Source organism: Cibotium barometz, chromosome 13 (assembly GCF_041138505.1).
Source record: "Cibotium barometz isolate CiBa-2024 chromosome 13, ASM4113850v1, whole genome shotgun sequence".
Lineage (NCBI taxonomy): Eukaryota > Viridiplantae > Streptophyta > Polypodiopsida > Cyatheales > Cibotiaceae > Cibotium > Cibotium barometz.
Genome location: NC_141058.1, coordinates 53,211,655 through 53,237,021, shown reverse-complemented (window position 1 = coordinate 53,237,021; position 25,367 = coordinate 53,211,655). Strand labels below are relative to the sequence as shown.

General features: G+C 41.3%; 1 pseudogene across 1 annotated transcript; it reads right to left on the bottom strand.

The window, feature by feature from the left end:
• Positions 1 to 17,239: 17,239 nt before the first annotated feature.
• Positions 17,240 to 20,183, bottom strand: LOC147632834 (jasmonoyl--L-amino acid synthetase JAR6-like; annotated as a pseudogene). The gene is made up of 4 exons (XR_015267173.1): positions 19,750 to 20,183; positions 19,492 to 19,593; positions 18,384 to 19,251; positions 17,240 to 18,217 (listed from the first exon to the last, which is right to left on the bottom strand). The product of XR_015267173.1 is annotated as a jasmonoyl--L-amino acid synthetase JAR6-like (transcript).
• Positions 20,184 to 25,367: the final 5,184 nt, after the last annotated feature.

The following is a 25,367-nucleotide window of genomic DNA, read 5'->3' as shown; positions in this document are numbered from 1 at the left end:
GATTTTGCTAGATGAGTCTGGTTTCCTGCTCTTTCGCTTGGTAGGTCTACCCTTTGAATCCTTTCCTTTTGTAAGAGTTTTCATCCTAAAGAAACAGAAACATAGAATTAAAATATGTGTATGCATGATTAAACATGAACTCGTATATGCACATGTATAAAATAACACACCCTCGACAGCTCACCGAATCTTCACACTGCACAGTAATAAAGTTAAAGAGAAGAATGTTGTGCACAAATGGAAACAAAGATAGAACAGTGATGTACCTCTTCTAAATACACAAATGGATACTGATGCAGCTGAAAAGAAAAGTGATGCCGATAGGGCACACCAAAAGGACACAAAACGGTGATATACAAAGAGAGAGAACACGAAATGGGGAGAGAGAGAGAGAGAGAGAGTGAGAGAGAGTGAGTAACGACATGTAAATATCAGGTACATGAAAATATTAGGCAATACAACAAATCGTGTTATTGAATCATTAAATGTTAAGGCTTACAAATTTTACCTCACGTAATTTGACCTCGCTTTTTGACATTCTAATTAGATCAAAAGCACCCACATTTTCAGACCCAAAAACTATGTGCTTTTAAGCAACAAAAGCAGGCCACCTATACTTGCTTTCACCCATGGCTAGTCTTTGTTGAGGATTATTTCTATCAAAAGCACCCACATTTTCAGACCCAAAAACTATGTACTTTTAAGCAACAAAAGCAGGCCACCTATACTTGCTTTCACCCATGGCTAGTCTTTGTTGAGGATTATTTCTATCCTCATATTGATCACGATGATTTCACTCTAAAGAAAGGTTGAGATCTTCACTCCATGGATATTAATGTGGATGTATAATGCACGGGTTTCCTTTTTTATTTTTGACATTTGGACAGTAAACTCACGACCACCAATTGTTGTTTACCCTTTACTTTGGACACTAACACTACAACACATTAGGAACACAAACATTTTTTCGTAGCGTTTTTAGAACAAAAATATCGAGGGTTTTAACGATGCTGAGTAGCGATTTTGTCACTGCTCTGCACGTTTTCTTGTTGCTCAGCAGCGCTTTTTGCAGTGAAATATCACTGCCCAGTAGAGCAAAATATCGTTGTCCAGTAGTAAAAAATCACTGCTCAATAGCGTATATAGCAGTGAAAATTGCCGCTTTATTGTAGAAATGCCCCTCTTTTTGCCGCTTCTTTTGTTGCCACGTAGTTTTTGTCTTTTGAATATAATAAGCTTGTACTCTAATTGTTTTTGCACGTTTATGCAGTATCTATCACTTCTACCTCTCCTACCTTATCCTCCTCAAGGTCAAGCAAGGTATGTCTACTCTTTTACTTTATCTCCTATGCAAACAAGCTTTCCATAAAAGTTTTCTTGTGAGTATTTCATTTCTCTTTCCTCTCTTTTAAGTTTTTCTTTTCTTTTTTTTTCCTTCTTATTGAATCTTAACCATTACGAGTATTTTCTTTCCTTCTTTTTCCCTAATTGAGAGCTCTCCAGTAAATCTTCATATGATAAGAGATCTTGATTGTTCTTAATACTTTTTTTAATGATTAAATTGGTTTAATTTTGTAGGTTTTCAACACATACAAGCCTCACAAGTTAAGAGATCTCTTTGTCTATTTCTTCTCTTATGCGTTTACCTGTTTATAGGGTTTGTAAGTACCTGTTTATAGGGTTTGTAAGTTTAGGGTTGTTATTTTTTCCATGCTATTTGGATAGCCTTTAGAGAGCTACGCTTCTCTCAAGAGATGGCCATATGTCTTGATCACGCTTCTCTCAAGGTGATGACTCAATCTTGATCAAGTTACCTTGTTGTGTCATAGCCTCACTCATGTTACTATCCCATGCCATAGTGGGTGTGGTGTGTGTTGTTGTTGGTTATATCGTCATCAAAAACATGGTCTTATATATAAGAGTACTAGTTACAATTATTATATTCTCGCTTTATATATTATTACTATATAACGAGTCGATGTGTGCATAGCAAATGGATTCATGTACACGGTATGTTATATGTGGTTCATAACCTAATAACATTGGTACGTCTTTCAAGGGAGTCAGAAATACAAGGGACACGCACAACCCCTATGTCTTTAATGGGAATTAGAAGTAAAAGAGACGCACACCACCATAGATTTATAAGACGCCTTCAGCACTACTTTCAAACACACGCACACGCACCACCATATATATATAAGTAGGTATGTACTACGTGTCTCTATATATTTATAAGATGCCTCCACACAGAGTGCTTCCCCCGGCGACGAGGTTTTTACACACATTGCATCCTTTCTCTAAATCTTCGAGACTGCTCTCGAAGATTATTAACCTCTCCTCTCTATGCTCTCAGATATGCACATTCGAGTGCTTTTCGACTGCTTTGACTATTCAAAGATTATTAATCTCTCCTCTCTAATTTCCAAGTTGATGATGATACCAACTTTCTGTGTGGCAGGCTGGCACTAACACGAGTATGCCATTGCATAGTGAGACATGTGATGTCGGTTTTACCATCTAAAGTGATATTAGAAATAAGAAATAATCATCCATCAACATTAGACTGTGCAAAGGTTCGAAGGTTGGATCAAGAGCTACCTCAAGTAAAAGTCAAATAGAGTTACTATTTCAATGCTCCCTTTTATGTTGTTTTGTTGCCTACATAAGGACCATCACCTAATAAAGAATAATTCTCTTGCTTTATGCTTTCGCTACTCATTACCTCTTGTGTTAATATAATCTTCCATACAAGGGACACACACCACCATATATTTATGAGATGCCTTTAGCACTACTTCAAAACACATGGGCACGCACTTACATATATATGTATGTATATCTATATATTTATAAGATGCCTCGACATAGTCTTGCCACCCGTGGCAAGGCTTTTACGTACATTACATGCTTTCTCAAAAGATTCGAGATTGATGAAGATTATTAACCTCTCCTCTCTACACTCTCAAATAGGCGCATTCGGGTGCTTCTCAAAAGCTTTGACTATTTAAAGATTATTAATCTCTCCTCGCTAATTTCTAAGATGATGACTCAATCTTGATTACACCAACTTGTTGTGTGGCAGGCTCTCACTAACAGGAGTATCCCATGTCATAGTGGGACATGTGATGTCGGTTTTACCATCTGAAATGATGTTAAAATTTATGCCACTATTTAAACTTGCCAAAAGCTTCAGCCTTATCACAAAGGAAATAAACCCACATCTTCCTATTGTAATCGTCGACTAACAGCATAAAGTAAGAAGATCCTCCCAATGCAATAGTAGACATCTTACCACAAAGATCAGCATGTACCAACTCTAGAAGAGGCTTTGCTTGATTGCTGCTCTCTTGTGGAAATGTCTTTCGTTGTTGATTGCCCATCATTAAAGCTTCACATGGCTCCTCAAATTTTGCAAAAGCAGGTAAATTTTCAACCATCCCCATTTTTTGTACCTCCTTTAGCATAGCAAATCCGATGTGATAAAATCGCTCATGCCAAAGTTTGCTTCTGCCCTTGTTTGCAACAACTGTAAGAGGACTTAGCTTTTACAAATTGTTATTCCTCACAGCTTTGCCAATTGTCTTCTTGTCAACATCTAGAATCTTTTCTTGTGTTTTCTTGAAGTGTACTTCAAGGTCACGATCTATTATTGGAGCAACTGAGAGCAGGTTTCTCTTTATTTGGGGCACATAGACCACATCGGATAGCTTCTTTTCTTCTCCTGTAGCTTCCACAAAGGAGATGGTTCCAGACCCTTTGGTTGGACATTTAGCATGATCCCCCACAATAACATTGATGGAATTCTAACACAGGACCTCAATGAAAAAAAATCAAAACTCATATGTACAACAAGATCTAAACAATAGAATTGAACCAAATTAACAAGATTGAGCACAAAATTGTAAGGTTCCCCCCTTCCAAAATAGGGGAAACACTTAAGATAGTCCACTAAGTCTTAACTTGGAGATAATTTCCTATTCATCAACACCTTGACCATGCAAGGATTCAAGAATACGATTCATAGGTAAGACCTAGTCCTATCCCGCAGGGGTAGCGTGATCTTCTAAAAATCAAATCACCCATAGGGTAATTGATCATAAATTGGGCAACTACTAGTCTTGATTTCTAGAGACAACGATTTTTTCCTCATCCATGCACAACCGCTGGCCTAGTGTTCTAGAAAAGAATTGTGCGAGAACCTATTTATCTAGCATAGGGCTTTCACTAAATCTGTTGGAAAGCTACCTGACTAATTAAGTCCACCCGTCTGTAGGGTGGTGCCATCAGGGCATTCCATCCTCCCACTTTTCACCCTACTCACGCGTCAATTTTGTTTGGTAATTAATTCTACCACACTGTTTGACATAAATAAACAGGCTCCTTAATTAAGGCTCTTTCACAAGGTTTGTTAAAACAGCCTTTTTCCACAATATAATAATGCCAAAGACAAGATTTATAAAAAAAGTTTATACATGAATCAATTCCATACAAGCCAAACCGACTCTCTTATTCTTTTTCTTTATACTGCCAATGATCTAGAATTCGGCATTCCAGCCTCTACATGCTGGGCAAAACCCTACGGGACCAGACACCTCATCGTCGGCCACTGGCGACGACTCAGTCGATAGCCTGTCGCCCTCTCAGGCTTTGTCGCTCGATCCTCCCGTCCCTCAGAGGGATGTCTACGCACTAGGGTGGACTTATTCACCGCACTAGCCCGGGCCCTCAGAACTAGACACAGCATCATAATCTCTCGCCTCAATCGGCGAATCTTATTCTCCCAATGGTATGAGAGATACCTTGGGCCATTCCCGGGCTTTGCTAACGACATCGCCCAGCTACACAAGCACGGAACAGAGTTAGCGTCGAAGCCAGGAAAAACTTGCACTCTTTCTCTTAAAGATAACAATTTCAATACAATTCATTGAATACAGCATCACTTCAAATCGTAGCTTCGTACAATTTTATTTCATTATTTTAAAAGGAAAAGATACACATTTATTAAGACTTATATTACAAAAAAAACTCTTCTTTAAAAGATAACCAAGCTAACCTGGCAACCATTTCCTTGAGGAGCTTGTAATGGGAGGGTTGGGGCCGCATTAGGAGCATCTTCTCTAATCTCATTGTTGCGCGCTCCTCCCGAAGCATTATTTTGGCATTTCCAGGATGGTGCCATCTTGGACGTCGCCTTGTAGGGCTTGCTGTTGCGGTCGAAATGCTCTAATCAGATCTCAATTCCTAGATCATTTGCTCACCGTATGAGCAAAAGACCACCGCGCATGAACCCTCTCTAAGGCCAAAACCTCTTGTTAAAGTCCACGCAAATGAGGGGGGGGGGATTTGTGAGATGTCCTTAACAAAAACGTTTTGCTGAAGGGGAGAAGGGTGCTTCTGTGAGTCTGTTCACACAGGGGGGGAGAGAGAGAGAGAGAGAGAGAGAGAGAAAGAAAAGTTAAGGACACTGTCTCCTAACAAGGGGGGAGTATATGCTAGACAGAATTGCGTGCTGCCCATGGAGCACCCTAGGGACTTATATAGCTCTGGGGTATGAGTGTGGGCATTGCGCAAGGCATGATAAAAAAGGACGGTGAGCCGACAAAGGCTGTGGGTCAGTGGCCTGCATGGCCCTAGGAAAAAGGTACGGTGGTGGTTCACAGAGAAAGGAGTGGTACGCATGTACCTTATCTGGTCAGAGGCAGCAGGGTGTCCATGTAGCGAAGCATGTGGACCACACAGTAGGCAGCCGACCTTTGGTTCTTGTACAACCATCGTACGGGCACCCTGGTAAGTGTGCACGGTCCCTTTTTTGGGGCTGGGTCTCCCAATTTGGAGAGCCAGCCTCGATTTGCGTGTCGGACCGCCCGGGGAGGGGACAAATTTATTTTTTTGTCTAGGATGTTCCCCTGGTCATTGAGGTGTAGATTGTTCCGTCAATCGGATACCCGGTCGTTTATTTTTTTAAGGTTTAAAGGTCGTCGCTTTTTAACTAAAAATAACTAAAATTTGCGTATAAGCTTGATCCGGGTCCGTTTTGGATGTTGTAATATCCTATACTAGGGTAAAATCACATGCAGATTCTAAATTTGGGCTCAAAATTTGAAGATTCTAAGTAGAAATGCCTCATTTAATAAAATCATTGATTTTTATACCATAAAAACTCATAAATTCATCTATTACATGGACATTTCTTTATTAGTGAAGATGGGTATGTTACAAAAATAAAATAAAAACATGAGGTAGAATAGACATCACCTTCAACACACTATTGGGTGCAATATTTGTTCCCCAAGAAGTGTCAGCATACTCCTACTTTTTGGGTATTTATGTCTTTATTCACAAAAATAGCCCACATGCCAAAAATAGTTACATGCTCTTGCATGGGCTTGCCCTTTACATAAAATAGGAGTTTCTTTTATTAAAAGCATAAATAAATCCTTCCTATCGAAATCACTAAGGAAAAATACATATAAACCCCCAAAGGGCTAATTCACGTGTAACCAAATTGCTAGGTTCACGTCCACGTATAAAAAACATGGGCAACTAACAAAGTACGAAAATATCTTGTAGTAAATACCACGACCAAAATACCAAAATTATTAGTTATCCTGCAAAATCCAAAATACTAAAAGGAAAACCTTCCCAATAATTACTCACACCAAATCACTGTCATCATGTCCTAGCCATACCAACTTACAAGAACAAATCTCGTCAATTTGTCCATTCAAACACATTACACAACAACACATAAGCATCAAATCTAAAACTCAGTTTCAGCCTTCCTTAAATTCATATGTCCCCTACACATGGAATATTTAGAATCACACAAGTGCCATGCTACGAACATAGCGGTAATTAGGCATCTCCCAATTATCCACAGAAGGATGGATATATAAACTGTAACATGTCTCCTGTCTCGAATAGTAACCATCCTCAATTGCATTATATCAACTGGCATATGTTTGAAAGTAAGATTGGATGAGGTCACGATAGGCATGAAAAAACCATTGGAAAAAATTTAATAAACACATAATGCATCTATGCAATGAACCAATGAAATGAACATATATGAAACGAGTCTAAGTGTCCCATACAACATAGGTGCATTGCACAAACACACAAAGAAGGTAAAAGATAGAACACATAAATGTGTCTATTGTAAGTATATGAAATAAAGTTGATGTCCCATACCACTAGATTAACTCCACATATCACTCCTTCAGAATAGAAGTTTGAGACATAGAGGTGAGTGCCCTCTGAAACTTAAATTTCAATACAAATTTTCTTTATCTTAAATTTATTTAAGTAAATTTAAATTTTTAATTGAAATATTAATAATGAATAGCTCAAGTAGGAAAAATATTTAAAGTATGCATGCTAAAATCTATTCTTACTTGAGAAATGAATTAGAGGCTAATGAATTTCTTTACAAAATTTTATGGCAAAAGTATAGATGGGATCTAAATACTTCTTTAGTTTCCCAATTTGATCTAATCTTAATGGTGAATGTATGGTCTAGTAGGGTTTACAATTTAAGGTCTTTAGATAGTCGAAATGATAAAATAAATGAAAAAACAAATGTGAACCATTTGCGAAATGAAATCAACACATACCTCCATCGTGGATATGATCCTATACTGGGTTGTATTTCGGAGTTGCCTTTCCCTAGAATCTATGATCCTAATGGGCTGTAATTCAAGGACTCCTTGAGTAGGGATTACAACTTGTTCATCATCAAGAATATAATCGAGACTGGGTACATAAGGTTTTAACAAACTTACATGAAATACATTGTGGACTTTGATATGGGTAGGGAGCTGGAGTTTATAGGCACTTTTACCTAGACACTTGATAACTGTATAGGGACCACAATACCTAGGGCTGAGCTTCTTATATTTCCCAAGTGATAGAGAACTTTGTTTGGGTCGTACTCGTAGAGAAGAACTTTGTCTCCTTCCTTGAAGATCCTTTCAGACCTCTTGGTGTCAGCATAATGCTTTTGCAAATCTTGAGCAGCTTTAATATCCTTTTGGATTGCCTTGGTTTGTTCCTCCATCTCTTCGATCATTATCCTGGATGCCTCAACTCTTATGGTCAGGTCAGAGAAATTTAGAGGAGATAAGCATTCTTGCCCATAGAGTGCTTTGAATGGTGACATTCCTATGCTCTGATGATAAGATGTATTGTATGCAAATTCTACTAGAGGAAGGTATTGAATCCATCTTCTTGGTTCCCATCCACAATATGCTCCGAGAATGTCGTCAATTACCTAATTGACTCTCTCAGTCAGGCCATCGGTCTCTAGATGATAAGCTGTGCTAAAGTAAAGTTGAGTGTCCACCAAGGCTTGAAATAAGGACTGCCAGAACTTTGAATTGAAGTCAGAATCTCGGTCACTTACTATCCTTTTTGGGAGACCATGAAGTTTGAAGACTTCCTTGAGATAAATATTCCAGCAACATCAGAAGCTTTGAAGGTCTTTTTTGCTGGTATAAGGTGATCTACTTTGGTAAGTAAGTCCACTACTGCCAGAATGGAGTCATATCCTCCTTGTACAATGGAGAGACTTGTGACAAAATCTATACTAATGCACTCCCACTTCATTTGGGGAATATCCAAGGGTTGAAGTTTACCAGGCATCTTGACCCTTTCAGCTTTGATCCTTTGGCATGAGAGACATTGCTTCAAGTATCGAAGGACATCATTTTTCAAGCCTGCCCAATGAAATCTCCTTCTTACGACATTTAATATTTTTGCATAGCTTGAGTGTCCGTAGTAGGACTATCATGAGCTTCATGGAGGATTAGTTTCTTTAAAGCAAGATCCTTAGGGATACATAGCCTGTCATTGAAGTAGAGGCTTCCTTCATGAGTGGAGTATCCCTTGATTAGATTCCTCTCTTTCTCTGAATTTTTCCCTTATTCTACTAACTTCATCATTGTCTGATAATTTGGATCATGAGATGAGACTTCTTCCACCTTAACCAATATGGAATTATTTGCCATTGAAATTGCACTTAAGAAAGACTTGCAGCTAAGTACATCTGCTACCACATTATCTTTTCCATGGTGGAATTTGATGTCGAAGTCATATTCTTGTAGAATTCCAATCCATCTCCTTTGCCGCATATTGAGGTTAGGCTGGGTGAAGATCCACTTCAGACTTTTGTGGTTAGTTACAAGTTGGAATTTGCCCCCCAAGAGATAATGTCTCGATAATTTGAGGCAATGAATAACTCCTAAGAGCTCCAAATCGTGGGTGGCATAGTTTGCTTCATATTTCTTCAACTTGTGGGAAGTATAAGCGACTGGTCTTCCTTCTTGGCCTAAGACACCACCAAGTGCTAGACTACTTGCATCAATAACCACTTCAAATTCCTTGGTGAAATCAAAAAGTTTCACGACTGGGGCAGAAGTAATAATGACCTTGAGGAGCTGATCAAAACTCTTTTGATGGATTGGCAGCCACACTTTTTTGCAATCCTTCTTAAGAAGATCCGTCAAAGGTGCAGCTACCAAGGCATAATCTTTGATTTAAAAATCCTATACCATCCCGTGATTCCCAAAAACCCACGAACTTCACGAACTGATTTAGGGGGTGGCCACTCTAGAATATCTTTAACCTTGGCGGTGTCTACTAACATGCTATCTTTGAAGACGATGAACCTAAGATACTCAATTTGATGATGAGTAAAGAAAGTACATTTTCTCTTCTTGGCATAGAGTTTGTGTTTGCGCAGGCTGCAGCAATTGCAGAACTCTATGCACATTGATTTGGAGTAGATTAAGATGTCATAAAAAAAACAAGCACAAATTCATCCAATTTAGGACGGAATATATCTTGCATTAGGCGGTTGAAGGTTGCAAGAGCATTGGTTAACCCAAATGACATTACAGTAAACTCATAGTGGCCATAACGAGTATTGAAGGCTGTCTTGGGTATATCTGCTCCCTTGACTCTGATCTGATAAAAACCAGACCTCAAATCTATTTTTGAGAAAACTTTGGCCCCATGAAGCCTGTCAAGAAGTTCGTCGATGCGAGGGATAGGATACTTATTCTTGACAGTGACTTGATTTAGCCCTCGATAATCTATGCAGAGGCGGAGAGTTCCGTCCTTCTTTTTTTGGAAAAGAACAGGTGCCCCCCAAGGAGAGCTACTGGGGTGCACGAATCCTTGCTCAATGAGTTGGGAAAGTTTCTCTTTAAGTTCAATGTCTTCAGGACGGGACATTTTATAGGGTGTTTTTGAGACGGGTTGAGCTCCAAGGATCACCTTGATTTCATGATCGACCTCTCGAGGAGGCGATAGCACTATAAGCTCATAAGGGAAGATGTCAGAGAATTCTTGGAGCCAAGAGGGTTCTGTCTCCTTCCTAGGTTCAATGGCTTTGTTGAGCTTGACTAAGAAAACTTGCTGACCCTTACATGCTCCCTTGAGAAGATTTTTATCCTTGACTACCCTAGATTTAGGTTTTCGTGTTATCCCCTGAATGGATATTACTTGGCCATGCTTATTTTCAAAAGTGATACTCCCTTGGTTACAGTGAATGCTAGCTTTGTTTGCAATTAACCAATCCATCCCAAGGATTCCATCATAAATTCCTAATGGCAAGACTCTAAAGTGGCCATGAGTTTGCTCATTACCCAGCTCAAAATCAAGGTTTCCTACAGAGTAGCGAGATACTACTTCTTTCCCACCACCCACTGGCTAACTCTACAGTCATTCTTCTAGCTATTTTTTGACCCGTGTTTAATTTTTGCAAACACCTAGGAGAAAGAAATGAATGGGTACTACCACAATCAATCAAAAGCTGGGTTGACTTACCGTGATGAGTGGCTGGGGTTTGGATTACACCAAATTATTTATTCGGACCTTGGTGTTCTACTGCCGCATGGACGGTAGTGCACTCTTCTTCAGCCATTTCCAAGGCCGGTTCTTCACTTATAATACAGGCGGTCCTATAGCAACTGCTCCTCCGCGGCCTCTGCCCAACCACCGCCTCTCTTACACCTTGGTGGATAGGGGTTCCACGGCCTTGATTTCCTCTGCCACCTTGGGGAAATGATGTTGCCATCTTGGAACAGTTGGCCCTAAAGTGTCCCGGCTCATTGCATTCAAAACAGAGAGGGCCTTCACTGGAAGAAGCAGCATACGAGGGGGGGGACAAAAGAGTTGCTTTGCCACCCTCTGTTGTAGTAGGGGAAATTCTGTTGGGGTTTCTTGTAGGGTTTATCTTTAGGATTTGCCTCAGGATAAGATCTCTTTTGAGGCTTAGGTTTGTCAGTCCTCATTTCTTTCACAAGGGGCTTTGCTCTTCCTGAGGTATGCGAATCCCATCTATAGTCACACAGAGGTGTCGGCCCTGGGAGTACCACGACAAACCAAAATAAACGGATCATCTTCAACTTTTCAATCCAACAAATCCACTTTAGGTCGGTAGTGAGGTTCCCAATTCAATCCGCTCGGATGAAGAAATATCTTGGCCCACAACGCAAGAAATCTCTACCCCATCCTCTTTTGATACGAGAGAAATGGGGGAGGGACATCTTCTCTAGTATCTGCACCATGGTGTCATGGAGCTCGAAATTTGAGGAGTGACTAAACATCAATTCAACTTGTTTTTAGTAAGATGTTTTTATTAATTAGCATTATGTTAGGTATTACATACATTGTAAAATAGTCCTTTAAATGGCGAGTCCTAGGAGCTAAGATCAGCTCTGATACCAATTGTAAGGTTTCCCCCTTCCAAAATAGGGAAAACCTTAAGATAGTCCACTAAGTCCTTAAATGGCAAGTCCTAGGAGCTAAGATTGGCTCTGATACTAATTGTAAGGTTCCTCCCTTCCAAAATAGGGGAAACACTTAAGATAGTCCACTAAGTCTTAACTTGGAAAAAATTTCTTATTCATCGATACCTTGACCATGCAAAGATTCAAGGATACGATTCATACGTAAGACTCATACGTAAGACCTAGTCCTATCTCGCACAGGGGGAGCATGATCTTCTAAAAATCAAATCACCCATATAGGGTAATTGATCATAAATTGGACAACTACTAGTCTTGATTTCTAGGACAACACTTTTTTCCTCATCCATGCAAGGCACAGCCGCTGCTGGCCTAGTCTTCTAGAATAGAATTTCTCAAGAACCTATTTATCTAGCGTAGGACTTTCACTTAATCTGTTGGAAAGCTACCCGACTAATCGAGTCCACCCGTCCGTAGGAGGATGGTGCCATCGGGGCATTAATCCATCCTCCCACTTTCCACCCTACTCACGTGTCAATTTTGTTTTTTAATTAATTCTACCACACTGTTTGACATAAATAAACATGCTCCTTAATTAAGGCCCTTTTCACAAGGTTTGTCAAAACAGCCTTTTTTCACAGTACAATAATGCCAAAGACAAGATTTATAAAAAAAGTTTATACATGAATCAATTCCATACAAGCCAAACCCGCTCTCTTATTCTTTTCCTTTATACTGTCGATGATCTCAAATTCAGCCTTCTAGCCTCTACATGCTGGGATAAACCCTACGGGACCATACACCTCATCGTCGCCCGCGCTGGCGAGGACTCAAGCCTGCCTATGACCCTCTCAGGATCTGTGGTTCGATCCTTTCGCCCCTCAGAGGGATGTCAGCGCACTAGGGTGGGCTTATTCACCGCACAAGCTTGGGCCCTCAGAACTAGACAGCATCATAATCTCTCACCTCAATCGGCGAGCCTTATTCTCCCAATGGTATGAGGGATACCACGACGTCACCCGATTACACAAGCATGGAACGGAGTTAGCATCAAAGCCAAGAAAAACTTGCACTCTTTCTCTTAAAGATAACAATTTCAATACAATTCATTGAATACAGCATCACTTCAAGTCATAGCTTCATACAATTTTATTTCATTATTTTAAAAGGAAAAGAGACAACGACACCATTTCCTTGAGGAGCTTGTAATAATAGGAGAGTTGGGGCCACATTAGGAGCATCTTCTCTAATCTCATTGTTGCGCGCTCCTCCCGAGGCAATATTCTGGCGTTTCGGGGATGGTGCCATCTTGGACGTCACCTTGTAGGGCTCGTTGTCGTCGCGGTCGAAATGCTCCAGTCGGATCTCAATTCCGAGATCCTTTGCTCACCATATGAGCAAAAGACCACAACACATGAACCCTCTCTAAGGCCAAAAGCTCTTGCTAAAGTCCACGCAAATGGGGGGGGAAAATTTCTGTGATGTCCTTAACAAAAACGTTTTGTTGAAGGGAGAAGGGTGCTATTGTAAGTCTCTTCACATGCGGGGGGGGGGGGGGGGGGGGGGGGGGGGGAAGGGGGGGGAAGAAGAGTAATTTGTGAGATGTCCTTAACAAAAACTTTTTGCTAAAGGGAAGAAGGGTGCTACTGTAACTCTCTTCACACGCGGGGGGGGGGGGGGGGGGGGGAGGGAGAAGAGTTAAGGACACTACCTTCTAAACAAGGGTGGAGTAGAGGAAAGTTGCCTTATCTGAAAAGTGGCAAATGAGGGGGTGTTGAGAGCTCGGGGGGGTCACTATATGTAAAATATCCCTATCGCGTGCGTTCAAGGCCTATATTTTAAATTCCTTATTTGTGAATTTTTTAATCTATATAATATCCCCTTTTCTTTATGAATCTGTAAATTTTTTTGAAAAAAAATTAAATCATACCCTTATGTAAATATATTTCTGTAAGTTTCATAAATTAAAATTATGCTTCTGTTGAACGCACGTGATATTCACATTTTTTTGTGAGTGACCCCCCCGAGGTTGAGAGAGGGGCGGCAGCAAGGGGCAGCTGCACTGCAACAAGTACACTGTGCAGGGATAGATGGCGATATAGACAGCGACATGGCAGAGTATATGCTACACAGAATTGCGTGCTGCCCATGGAGCACCCCAGGGGTTTATATAGCTGTGGGGTACGGGTGTGGGCGCTGCGCAAGGCAGAGTCGAAAGGACAGTGTGCCAGCAAAGGCTGTGGGTTAGTGGCCTCCATGGCTCTAGGGCAAAGGTACGGTGCAGGTTAGTAGGGGAAGGCGTGGTACGCATGTACCTTATCTGGTCAGAGAGGCGGCATGGGGGGACATCGACCTTTGGTTCTTGTGCGGCCATCATACGTGCGCCCTGGTAAGTGTGTACGGTCCCTTTTTTGGGACGGGGTCTCAAAATTTGGGACGTCGACCTCGATTTGCGTGCCAGACCACCTGGGGGGTGATTTTTTTTTTGTTCGGGATGTTCCCCTGGTCGTTGGGGTGCAGACCGTTGGTCAATCGGATGCCCGATCATACATTATTAAGGTTTAAAGGTCGTCGCTTTTTAACCAAAAATAACCAAAATTTGCGTATAAGCTTGTTCTTGTAAGCTGGGTATGGCTAGGACATGATGACAGTGATTTGGAGTGAGCAATTATCGGGAAGGTTTTCCTTTCAGTATTTTGGATTTTGCAGGATAACTAATAGTTTTGGTATTTTGGTCGTGGTATTTACTACAAGATATTTTTGTACTTTGTTAGCTGCTCACGTTTACTATTTAAGGTCTTTAGATAGTAGAAATGAAATCAATACATACCTTCATCGTGGATAGTGTATTGGTGATGATACCCTCACCTAAGATTTTTGTCATCAATTCATTGAGAGTATATAAGAACTTTTTCTTCTTTTTCTCATGCTGCCGACAATCTTTAGCAGAATGTCCTATTTTATGAAATCTGTAGCATGTAAAGATAGACTTCTTGGACTTGTTATTTTATAATGGAGCTACAATTGTTGTCATTACCTTTTTTTAGTTCTTTTTTTACTACTTCTGCTCAATCATTTAAAAAGTTTCTTTTGGAATTTCTATCAAAGTTTCTGTTCTGTATATAACAACTCACGCAAATCGAGTCAATTTTTTCTTGAAATGTGGAGTGTTGTGATAAATCTGCCATAACTGAAACTAAAGAAATAACAAATATTTATGATGAGAAGAATGGTAAAGAATACATTTCTCATTGTTATAGTGTGGTTACAATTATCTGGAAAAAGAAATTTAACACTCCAAAGACATGTGAACCTTTATACTTTCTATGCATACAAAAGATAAACTACTTAATTTAAAGTGAAATATTAAATAAAGAGAGAAATAAAAACTAAGGTTAGAATTTAAGAGTTGTTATTGCAATACACTACTACAAGATCTTTTATTCCCGACACCTAGTTTTAACTGTGGCCGCGTCATCAAAATGAGCGTCGAAATAAATGTCACAAAACTGAACATCGAAATAAACATCGTTCAAATAAAGGTCGAAAAACCTCCATGATTATGTCAAAATAGGCATCGAAATACTGATCGAAAATAGCATTGAAAATTTACTTTTTTTTGTTTTTTTTTGTGACCTCTAAAAAAATTTCAAGTGTTTTTGGTTCTCATAGTCCTTATCAACACAGTTTTTAGTTACTTTTCAAATAAATACAAAGATATGTAATAATAGTTATAAAAAATAAAAAACTAATATTTTTTTACCAAATCTTGCACTAATGATCCCAAATACAAGAATATATGTAGTAATATTTAGAAGAAATTATGACAATTGTCTCCTAAATCCTCATTAATAGTCCCAAACAAGAAAGCTATGACAAAAACCAAGTATTGCTTGGCAAATAAAAATGAAATAAGATGTTATAGCTCATCATCGACTCTCTCATCCTCAACTAGATCCATGGCTCCAAATACATCTATTTCTAGAAATACCTCTCCATCTGCATCTTCGTCAATGGGTGTAGCCTCATTTGTTGAAGTAGAAGGTGGTTCATCCATGTCGTCCCCTTCTATTTCAAGCATTAGAGGTGGTTGTGTTGAAATTTATTCTTCTATTTTAAAGTGATGGCCACAAAATTACCCTCAAAGGGCAATTTGTCTTACGAGCACTTTTTTTCAATACTCTCTCTTTCTCTCTCTCTCTCTCTCTCTCTCTCTCTCACACACACACACACACACACACACACACACACACACACATGAGAAATTGAGTACGCTCTTTCTTTTCCTTTTTGGATGGATGAGAAAGAACATTGGGCTGAACCATAAGGGAGAGGAGAGGAGAGGTGCAATTGGGGATTATTGATTGAAAGTAAAGGTTGTAGTTAGGCAGGGGGATGTTAATTAGGATAGTTTACCAGGGGGAGGATGCAGTTCAAATAGGGGCCTACAATGAGTATAAAAAGAAAATCAATGGAAGTGAATTCAAATGATGGCAAAAGTTCTAAGGTGATTTGACTTAGATTTTTTAAAGGTTGTGATGGAAAAAATTAAACGTTGCAAGTATTGGTGGATTCTATGGTGTCTTTCCCATTGTGTTCCCCTGTGTCTCTCTTTATCTGTCTCGTCGTCTGAGGCATGTTTGGAGATGTGGGAGCATGTAATGCGGTGGAAGTGGGTGGCCAATGAGCATGCCAAGATCTTGTGGGAGTGCAAACATCAACAAGGCTACCACTCAGAGGCATCGTGGCCAGGCCGAGTCTCATCTCGGCGACCACCTTACTCTTCCTCCCTCATGCACTTTTTCTCACTACTGTAGGGTCGGACAATGCAGCTTGATTCTCTTTCACCCTGGCTCCCCTGGATTTCTCTTTTTTCTTACCAAAATGAGATCACGAACAACACCCAGAAAAGGAGATCTCTCTTTTGCTAAGCAGCTAGCATTAAAGAAAAGGCACAATCCTTTGATGATGTGCATTGGGCCTTGGATGCAGAGCGTGAAGAAATGCTTTGCGAGAAGAGCACTCAGTCTTTGAATAGAAGTACGAGGCCTTTGAGAAAGAGCAAGAGCAAGGAAAGGCGAGAAAGAAAGGAAACTATCCTCGGATGAGTGTTGGTCCTTTGCAAGCCTTAGCTTATGCTATTGGATCCAGCTTTGTGTACTTTCTCCTTGGTCTTAATCTCCTTCTACAACCCTTAAACAAAGGATGTATCACAACACCTAAGCATCTACTAGATCTTTGAAAACTAGTCACAACCATGAGGCACGGTGCCTTCTTAGACTTACCTAACCTGCTTGGCCAAGCAGCCAGTGAGCTGGGTAGCCCAAAATACCTGCAATTATATCGTACAAATTTTCACATCTGTTGATCAGCACAAGGCATTGACATTCCGCCTCCATGGGAAATTTTGCTACATTGAGAAAAAAATACACGTGGAGACGGATTGTAAATAGCATTCGCGGATCAAAAGGGATTATTTTTTCAAGTAGGGGACCAAGAAGCAAGGGCATAGACATGATGACCCCAAACTACTATGCATGGTCGATGGTTGAACCCTAGCTGTAATCAATACCTTAATCGGGCATTATGTTGCATATTTGAAATTTCGGATTGACAACAATCCAAATGTTAGGAGAAGAGAAATCGATTGTATTTACACACAGTGAAGTACCATTTGCAATAATGTGATAATAAGGTAGTAGACATGTGCCTCGTGACCTTTTTTAGGTAGCGAATCTCCCTTTTTGTACATAGATCAAACCACAGGGGGAGGACCTGTGGATAAAATTAGCCTCAAATGAGAACTAGAACTCAGAAGGTCAAGGAGGTGGTTGGCTAGTGGAAGGTGGCTGAGCTAAAAAGGGTCACGGAGGTGCTATCACGGAGAATGGAGAGGATATCCGAAGAGACAATGCAACGAGGTGTTTTATATTGCGTGATGGCCGCCCCTTTGGATAAGAAGCGATCTAGAAGCATTGAGAAGGTTCCAGGACGGACCACACAGAGCTCGAGGGCGCCAATTGTACTCATTTTGCGAGAGGTGACGTAGCCAGGCTCAACAAACGCACAGTCCATGAGGGTGGCACATTCTGCAAGCCATTGCTGAAGCTGGGTGTCTTCAAGAGCATTATCCTCTCCACGTTGTTGCTGTTGTTGTTGTTCATGTGGGTCGTGCGCACATGCCCTGTTACGGCCGCCACGCACCTCCCAGAAGATGACATAGTGTCCGGGGGCTGTCTTTTGGTCCGCGTAGCTTGTGTAGTCTACCAACTCAATGGCCCTCCCACTCACCTCTCTGAGCCGCTTGGCCGCCCGGCTCACCACCACTTTCAAGTCCTTCTCTGTGTTTTTGTCGATGTTTATGTTGAGCACCACATTCTTCCTGCACACATAGGCAAACTGTGGGCATGCATTGTAGAAGCCCGTCACCCTCAACACGTCCCCGAGGCGATACCTATAGAGTCCTGCGCAAGCAAATAGTTAATGGGTGATCAGTCAACTAATTTCAAACGTTGGCGGCCGGTTAATGCTTGATTCCCGCCCACGGCGTACCGATGCCGCAACCCAGGCATGTGATTATTTCGTCATCCACCAACGATTAATGATCAAGAAAGGAGGCGGCTTGCTTACCCCATGCGGTTGTCATGACGATCTCGTACTCTTGGCCAACTTTAACTTCAGTCAGGCCAACAGGGGAGCCCTCCTCGTACGCGGCAGTTGAAGAGGGGCCACTAATAGCTGCAACGGCAGGGACGTCGTCAATGGCGCTCATGGACTTCCTGGTGGTGCTCGATCTAGATCTGTGCAAGGGAATAAACTCGAAGAAGGCCAAGCTGGGAACAATAGTGAAAGAAACGTTGCTGGGGCGGCTTGACCTTGGGTTTACATTCACTCCAATCCAACCCTCTGTGGCAGCATAGTCAGCGCTAACCAAGGGCACCTTGGAGCCCGCATAATGTCGCAGCTTCTCCCCGTCATTATTAAAAGCACACATTTACACCGGGGCCACAGCACCTCTATCACCCCATTCCAATCTCCCACCATCAACTCTCTGAACTTCAACGAGATCACCTCTGCTAGCTTAGGATCAGGCCTTACTACATCGCCCATTGCAACCATCAGCAGTGAATTATCTGTGATTTTAGGGTTCAATTTCCCAACCCTAATGTCTTCGCAAAGGTCTTGCCACTCATTCTCCAAGGTTCTCAAAGCCTCCACTAATGTATATGCAAAAGGTGAGCTTAACACCTCCACTTCTTGACTGTACAGAAGGCCACACAGTAAATGGCAATACATTGACTGCCAGCAATCTGAGCCAAACACCACCTCGTCTGGACTGCATGGCCTCACGCCATTGCGCTTTTGCCTCAATTTAAAGGCATCACTCCTAATCATGTGCGTTGTTGCAGTCCCAGCCTTTAATCCTCCTTTTGTAGTGGAGAATTTCCCACAAAATAGGACCTCCAGTATTCGAGCTCCTGGTGCGGTTGGATACACGCTGCATATGGATTGTGTAATTAGCCACAATGAATTATTAAAAGATAAATAAAAAATTGGAGGATTGTCGAGCACATCAAAGCAATAGTGTGGAATAGGGATCCACAGGAAGGAAGAGAAAGAAAAACAGCAGAAACTGATCATACACACGCGCTATATGCAAGAGGTATCATGAGTCGAACAAGCAATTATATATACGATCTACAGGTAAGCTACTTTAATATTGCAAGTCTCAACTCACCGATCTCGGAATGCAGCAGCAATGCTAGCCACCTCCAAGGTACCTGCCTTCAAGCCTTCGTGGTAAGGAAGGTATTTCTCTCGTGCATCAGTAGTTCCGGAGCTGAACAGATCAGTGCAGTAGCTGAATCTCATTAATACATGGTAGATATAAATTCACTTTGGTATGTTTTTTTACTGATCATATGAGTGAATTACAGAGCAATACGATCGATAAGATTAGATTTTGAATGGAATGTCAAGCTATACTCAGATAAACCTTAAGCAGATGGCATCGATGGGAGACGCCGTAAGAATGGAGGAGATTTCACCATCCACGATCCTCTGTATGTAAGGCTTCAAGTCAGCGTGAGTGACCATAGGCACACACCTTCTGAAAGTGAGGGGATCAATGTGTCCGTTGGGCAATCGGAAATTACGGAGATACTCGCAAGAAGCGTTCTCTTCCAGTATAGAATTGAGCACTGATTCTTGAACTTGAGCTGCATTCGCGGTGATTTTCTCGAATCTGACGATAGTGGGCTCAAAGCCAATATGAGGCAAGGGAAGGCCAGGCATTGTAGTGATCGAGTACGTAGTAGTGGGGCTAATTGATTGTGGTTGGAGCGTAACGGGGATTGTGGGGTGGCTAATTTTGTGTGTGTGTGTGTATGTGTGTGTATAATCGCGAGTGTTTCACATGCGATGGTTGGAATTCCCTTGCTGCTGCTTTTACAAGGCCCTGTGTTATATAATAAGCCAACACGAGAAATGTTGGACTTTATTTATTCTTCTAGTTTTCTTCATTCAGGCCTTCAACAACACCGACCACATACATATTTCTCCGTATGAAGGATCCCAGGATTCCTAAAGGTGTGCGCTGACATTGGCTCCGGTTGAGTTCGAAGTGCCAAATGGCATCTGAGAGAAGGGACCACGTGTATTTTCCTGTGTGTTTCTCTACGTTGAACATGCGGATGGCGGCGGCCCACATATTGCGCTTTTTGTACACACACCATTCGTGGAGGAGGTGAACTACCATTCGTGGAGGAGGCCGTCGTCTCAACAAGTACCGAGTTATATTTTCTCATCAGCAACGTCATCCCTTTTTGCCCTCCACCTGGCACCACCTACCTTGAAGACCCCACCGACCTAACTGCCCTATGCGCTTTTCTTTTCTGTTCGCTACTATTATTATGATATTAGTTTTGGGCTTGGCTGAAAATTTGAGAGTACACTACTCTCACACACACACTAGATGGTACCATCGCTTGCAGAGGGAGAAGAATTGAACCCATCACCTAGGGACTCTCAAACTCCTCTCCTTACTGCACTTGTAACGCGCGATTGTCATCTCTTCGCTCATTTCGACTAAGGTGATGACTCGATCTTGATCACCTTACCTTGTTGCGTGGTGGCCTCACTCATGTTACTATCCCATGCCTGTGAGATCCCACTGCCCCCTCCACGCACCTGACTCCCGGTAGCTGACAGCGGAAGCAGCCCCCTCATGCGCAGGGCAAGGTTTCTCACTCGGGGCCTTGTCCACCACACGAATGTCCGGGCACGAGACTAGACTGGTGGTCACTCCGAAAACCGAAACCTGGAAAATTTCCCATGCCCAAAAAGCAGGGACGATTCCACCTTTTTGAATTTTTCTTAACGACACTACTAGAGGTTTAGGGCATACCGACGTTAGAATACTGATGCAAATGTCAAACGTCGGTATGCCCGTCGTAAACTTGGAGGCGAAAAGTCAGGCAGGTAATTTTTAAAAGTTCATATACCGACGCGTATACCGACGTATATACCGACGAATATACCAACGCTCGTAAGTTTTTTACAGCCGAGAACCTATTGTTCTCTGTTTTGCGCGGCGTCGAACTGCATCCATAGAAGGTATGCGTCCGTCCATCTCCTTCAAGCTTTGGTCTTTTTACATTCAACCCACTCTTCTTGTTGTTGTGTGTGTGTGTGTGTATGTGTGTGTGGAGAGACTTAGTGAAAGGTGTGTGTAGATCTCCCTTTCTCTCTCTCTCCTTGGACGGTTTGCCTCTCCCCATCTCCTCATATTCTTATGGCGTTTTGCCTCTCTTTCTTTCCTCATCTTCTTATGTGTGTGTGTGTGCGTGGAGAGATTAAGGTAAATGAAGATTAGGTTAAATGTGTGATGTGTGTGTATATCTCATTCCCCTCTCTCCATCCTTCTTCTAATTACCTTCTTAATTTTGTATGGAGAGAAGATTTGTATGTGTGTTGTGAGAGATGTAGAGAGTGAGAGAGCTTGTGTATGTGAATCTATTAATTACTAATGTATGCAATGTGTGTGTAGGTTTGTTTCTTCCATGTGTGTCCTACCTTGCAGATCTGCTTCGAACACGCACTATCCAATCCACATTTGAGAGGTAAGCATATTACCAATTATGTTGTTTTATTAATATTACTTCTCTTTTTGTTCTCAATTTGTAATTTTTAATAGAAATTGAGTATGCAAGCATGTTGTTTTTAATTTGTTCTCAATTTGTAATTTTTAATTGAAATTGAGTATGCAAGCTTGTTGTTTTATGCACATCTATGCTAATATTAGCATAGATGTGAGTGCATACGAAATTAATGTATGTGCTTATTTGTCTTTATACACACATACACACTTTGAAAGAGAGAGAGAGAGAGGGAGAGAGAGAGAGAGAGATTTTCTTCTTGGCGCTTACCCAAGGCGTTTCGGTCTCTTTTTTGACTTGAAATCTAATGTCTAAGACATGCATGTGAACGCTATGTCTATATGTATATACTCTAATGTAATTGCCTAAAGCACATATCCATAAGCTAATGTATAAGTTATTTTTAAAATCTCCCTCAACGGCTGGGGAAAAGAAGCCCGTTTGACGCTTTTTTTTAATATTTTTAAAATCTCCCTTAACGGCTTGGGAAAAGAAGCCCGTTTGACGCTTTAAATGTTATTTTTAAAATCTCCCTCATGGCTGGGGAAAAGAAGCCATGTTTTATGGTTTACATAATGCTTTGTGTAATGCATAATGATTTGCATTTAATGAGCTACATATACATGTTATCCTGCTAGATGGAGCCTCTCAATCTTGAAGAGAGAATAGCGTGTCCATGCATGCGATGTAAGTACCAAATCTTTCGAAAACGAAAGATTTGCAACCAGCATATTCATGACGCTAGCATATTTCCAATGGAGCGCTTGCAAAATTTACGGTTTCAATCGTACAACCAAGCAAGTGTGAAGCCGCATCTTGATAACATTGCTTTAATTTGCGCCTATGAATTCTCGTCCCCAACAAAGGATGAGAATATCGAAGGAGGGAGTGACAGATGGAGCTCAATTAAACGCACCCGAGGAATGGAAGAAGGTCAAGAAATGGAAGAAGGTCCAATGGAGGAAATGTTGGATGCCTTCATCGAGCAACAAGAAGCTCTCTTCGAGGAGCATGAACATGAAGATCATCAACCACGACATTCTCAACGGTCAAATTATGGACCAGAGGAAGAGGCCATGCATAAACTTGCACACCTTCCACTATACAATGGTGCCAAGATATCTGTATTGCGTGCATCTCTTACGATGCTAAATTTACGGTCAATTTTTGGATGGTCTAATACAAGTGTCACTGAACTCTTCAAGTAAGGATTTTTTGGAGATTACACCTAATGTTGAAATGATCAATTTTCAACTTGTATTTGACTAAATCTTAATAGTAACGATCAGATATTGCAGTACTTACAGGCTTTTGAAAGACCAGATATTGCCCCCCGACAACGAGATGCCTCCATCTCGTGCAGATGCCAAGAAGTTATTGAAATCCATAGGCATGGATTACAATAATATTCATGCTTGTCGCAATGATTGTTGCCTCTTCCGCCATGAATATGAGCATTTGCAAGAATGTCCCCATTGTGGCTCTAACAGATACAGAGAAGATGTTCAGTGGGAAGCTGTCCTGATAAAGGTTCTTAGGCACTTTCCAATCATCCCAAGAATAAAAAGCATGTTCAGGTGCAAATCTATAGCAAGCTTGATGACATGGCATGCCACAACTCGATCCACAGATGAAGTGATGCGTGTGCCTGCTGATTCACCCGCATGGAGACACATTGAAGAGAAATGGCCGGCTTTTAGGGAAGATCCTCGTAACCTCCGTCTTGGCCTAGCAATGGATGGTGTAAACCCTTTTGGTTTAAGGAGCTCTTCATGGAGCACATGGCCTGTTTGCCTTGTGAATTATAATCTTCTGCCATGGTTAGCAATAAAGAAAGGTCATTTGTTGCTCTCATTAATAGTTCCAGGAAAGTACAAGGTGAAGAACATGGATGTATATTTGGCACCACTTATTGATGAGTTACGCACCTTGTAGAATGGAATTGAAGTGAAGGACATGTCAAAGCAGAGTGGCCAAAGACTTGCAACTGTGCAAGGTATTCTCATGTGGACAATGCATGATTGGCCTGGCTATGGAGAATGCTCAGGTTTGTCTATATCGGGTTACAATGCATGTCCTGTATGTGGTCCTCGACTTGATTCAAGATACTCAAAAGCATTACGAAAGAATGTCTACTAAGGACATGTTAGGTATCTTCCAAAAAATCATGAATTGCGGGATGGTAATCTCGGAAGACCTCCTCCAAGTGCAGGCAAGCGATTGGAAGATCAAATGGGAGGAATGTGGCAACTTGGCATGTCCTGGGATGAAGAGGCTCTCTATCTTTCACCAACTCCCCTATTGGGGTGATCTCCTTATAAACCATTTGCTTGACCCGATGCATATTTTCAAGAATATAGCTGACATTCTGTGGAAGACCATGACAGGAAAAAAGGAGACTAAAGGCCAAAGGGACGACTTGGAAGAGATAGGCTGCATGCAAGAGTTGTGGGCTTGCACTAGACCCAATGGAAAGGTGCTACTTCCAAGAGCCCCATGGGTTTTTAGTAAGATGGAGGAACAACAAGTGAAGAGGACAATTTCAGAGTTTCGGACTCCTACAGGTTGTATGCATTGGTTAAAAAGTGCATTTACAAAGGATAATGATCTTAGTGGCCTCAAGAGTCATGATTGGCACAAGTTTCTACAATTTGTGCTACCCATAGCAATAAAAGATTGCCTCACTGAAGACATTAGAGCTACTATCTATAAGATTAGTACATTGGTGCGTTGGATTTCTTCAAAAGAGATAAAGAGAGACACTTTGGAGACAACGCGTTTAAACTCCATAGAGGCAGTCTGCATGGTAGAGAAGTTTTTCCCTACAAGTTTATTAACAATCCAGATGCATCTGCTAGTTCATGTCGTAGATGAGGTTGCAGTTGCTGGAACAGTCCATTCAAGATGGATGTTCTTTTTGGAGAGGTTTATGAAGACATTAAAGGGATTTGTTCGCCAAATGGCTCGCTCGGAGGGTAGTATGTCAGAAGGGTGGCTGACACAAGAGTCCCTTGTTTACATCACTGAATATTTAAGTTCTTCAGTTCCAGAGATACCTCGACTATGGTCTCAAGAGTCTAACAAGCGAGTCATTGGTGAGGAGCCTCAAGGCCAAGGCATTAAGAGAAAGATGGATAACAATTAGAGGGAAAAAATCAACAAATTTTGCATCTTGAACTCTCATGTAATGGAGAAGTGGATTGAGACATATGAAGCTCTCAGGTGACAACGAGTACAAGATCGTTTAAGTTTCAGAAGGAATCGCACTACAAGAAATCTCCCATATCCAGAAGGTATGCAAGCTCTTCCAGACTTTCCCACAGGTAGATGGCTGGAAGCTACAATTTTAGAAGCCAAACGTGCTGGTTTAACTATAGCAGAGGAGGAGGAGGAGCTTACAAAAGGATGCAAGTGTTTAAGTTCTACATGTCTCTCTTTTTTTTCTCTACATGTCTCA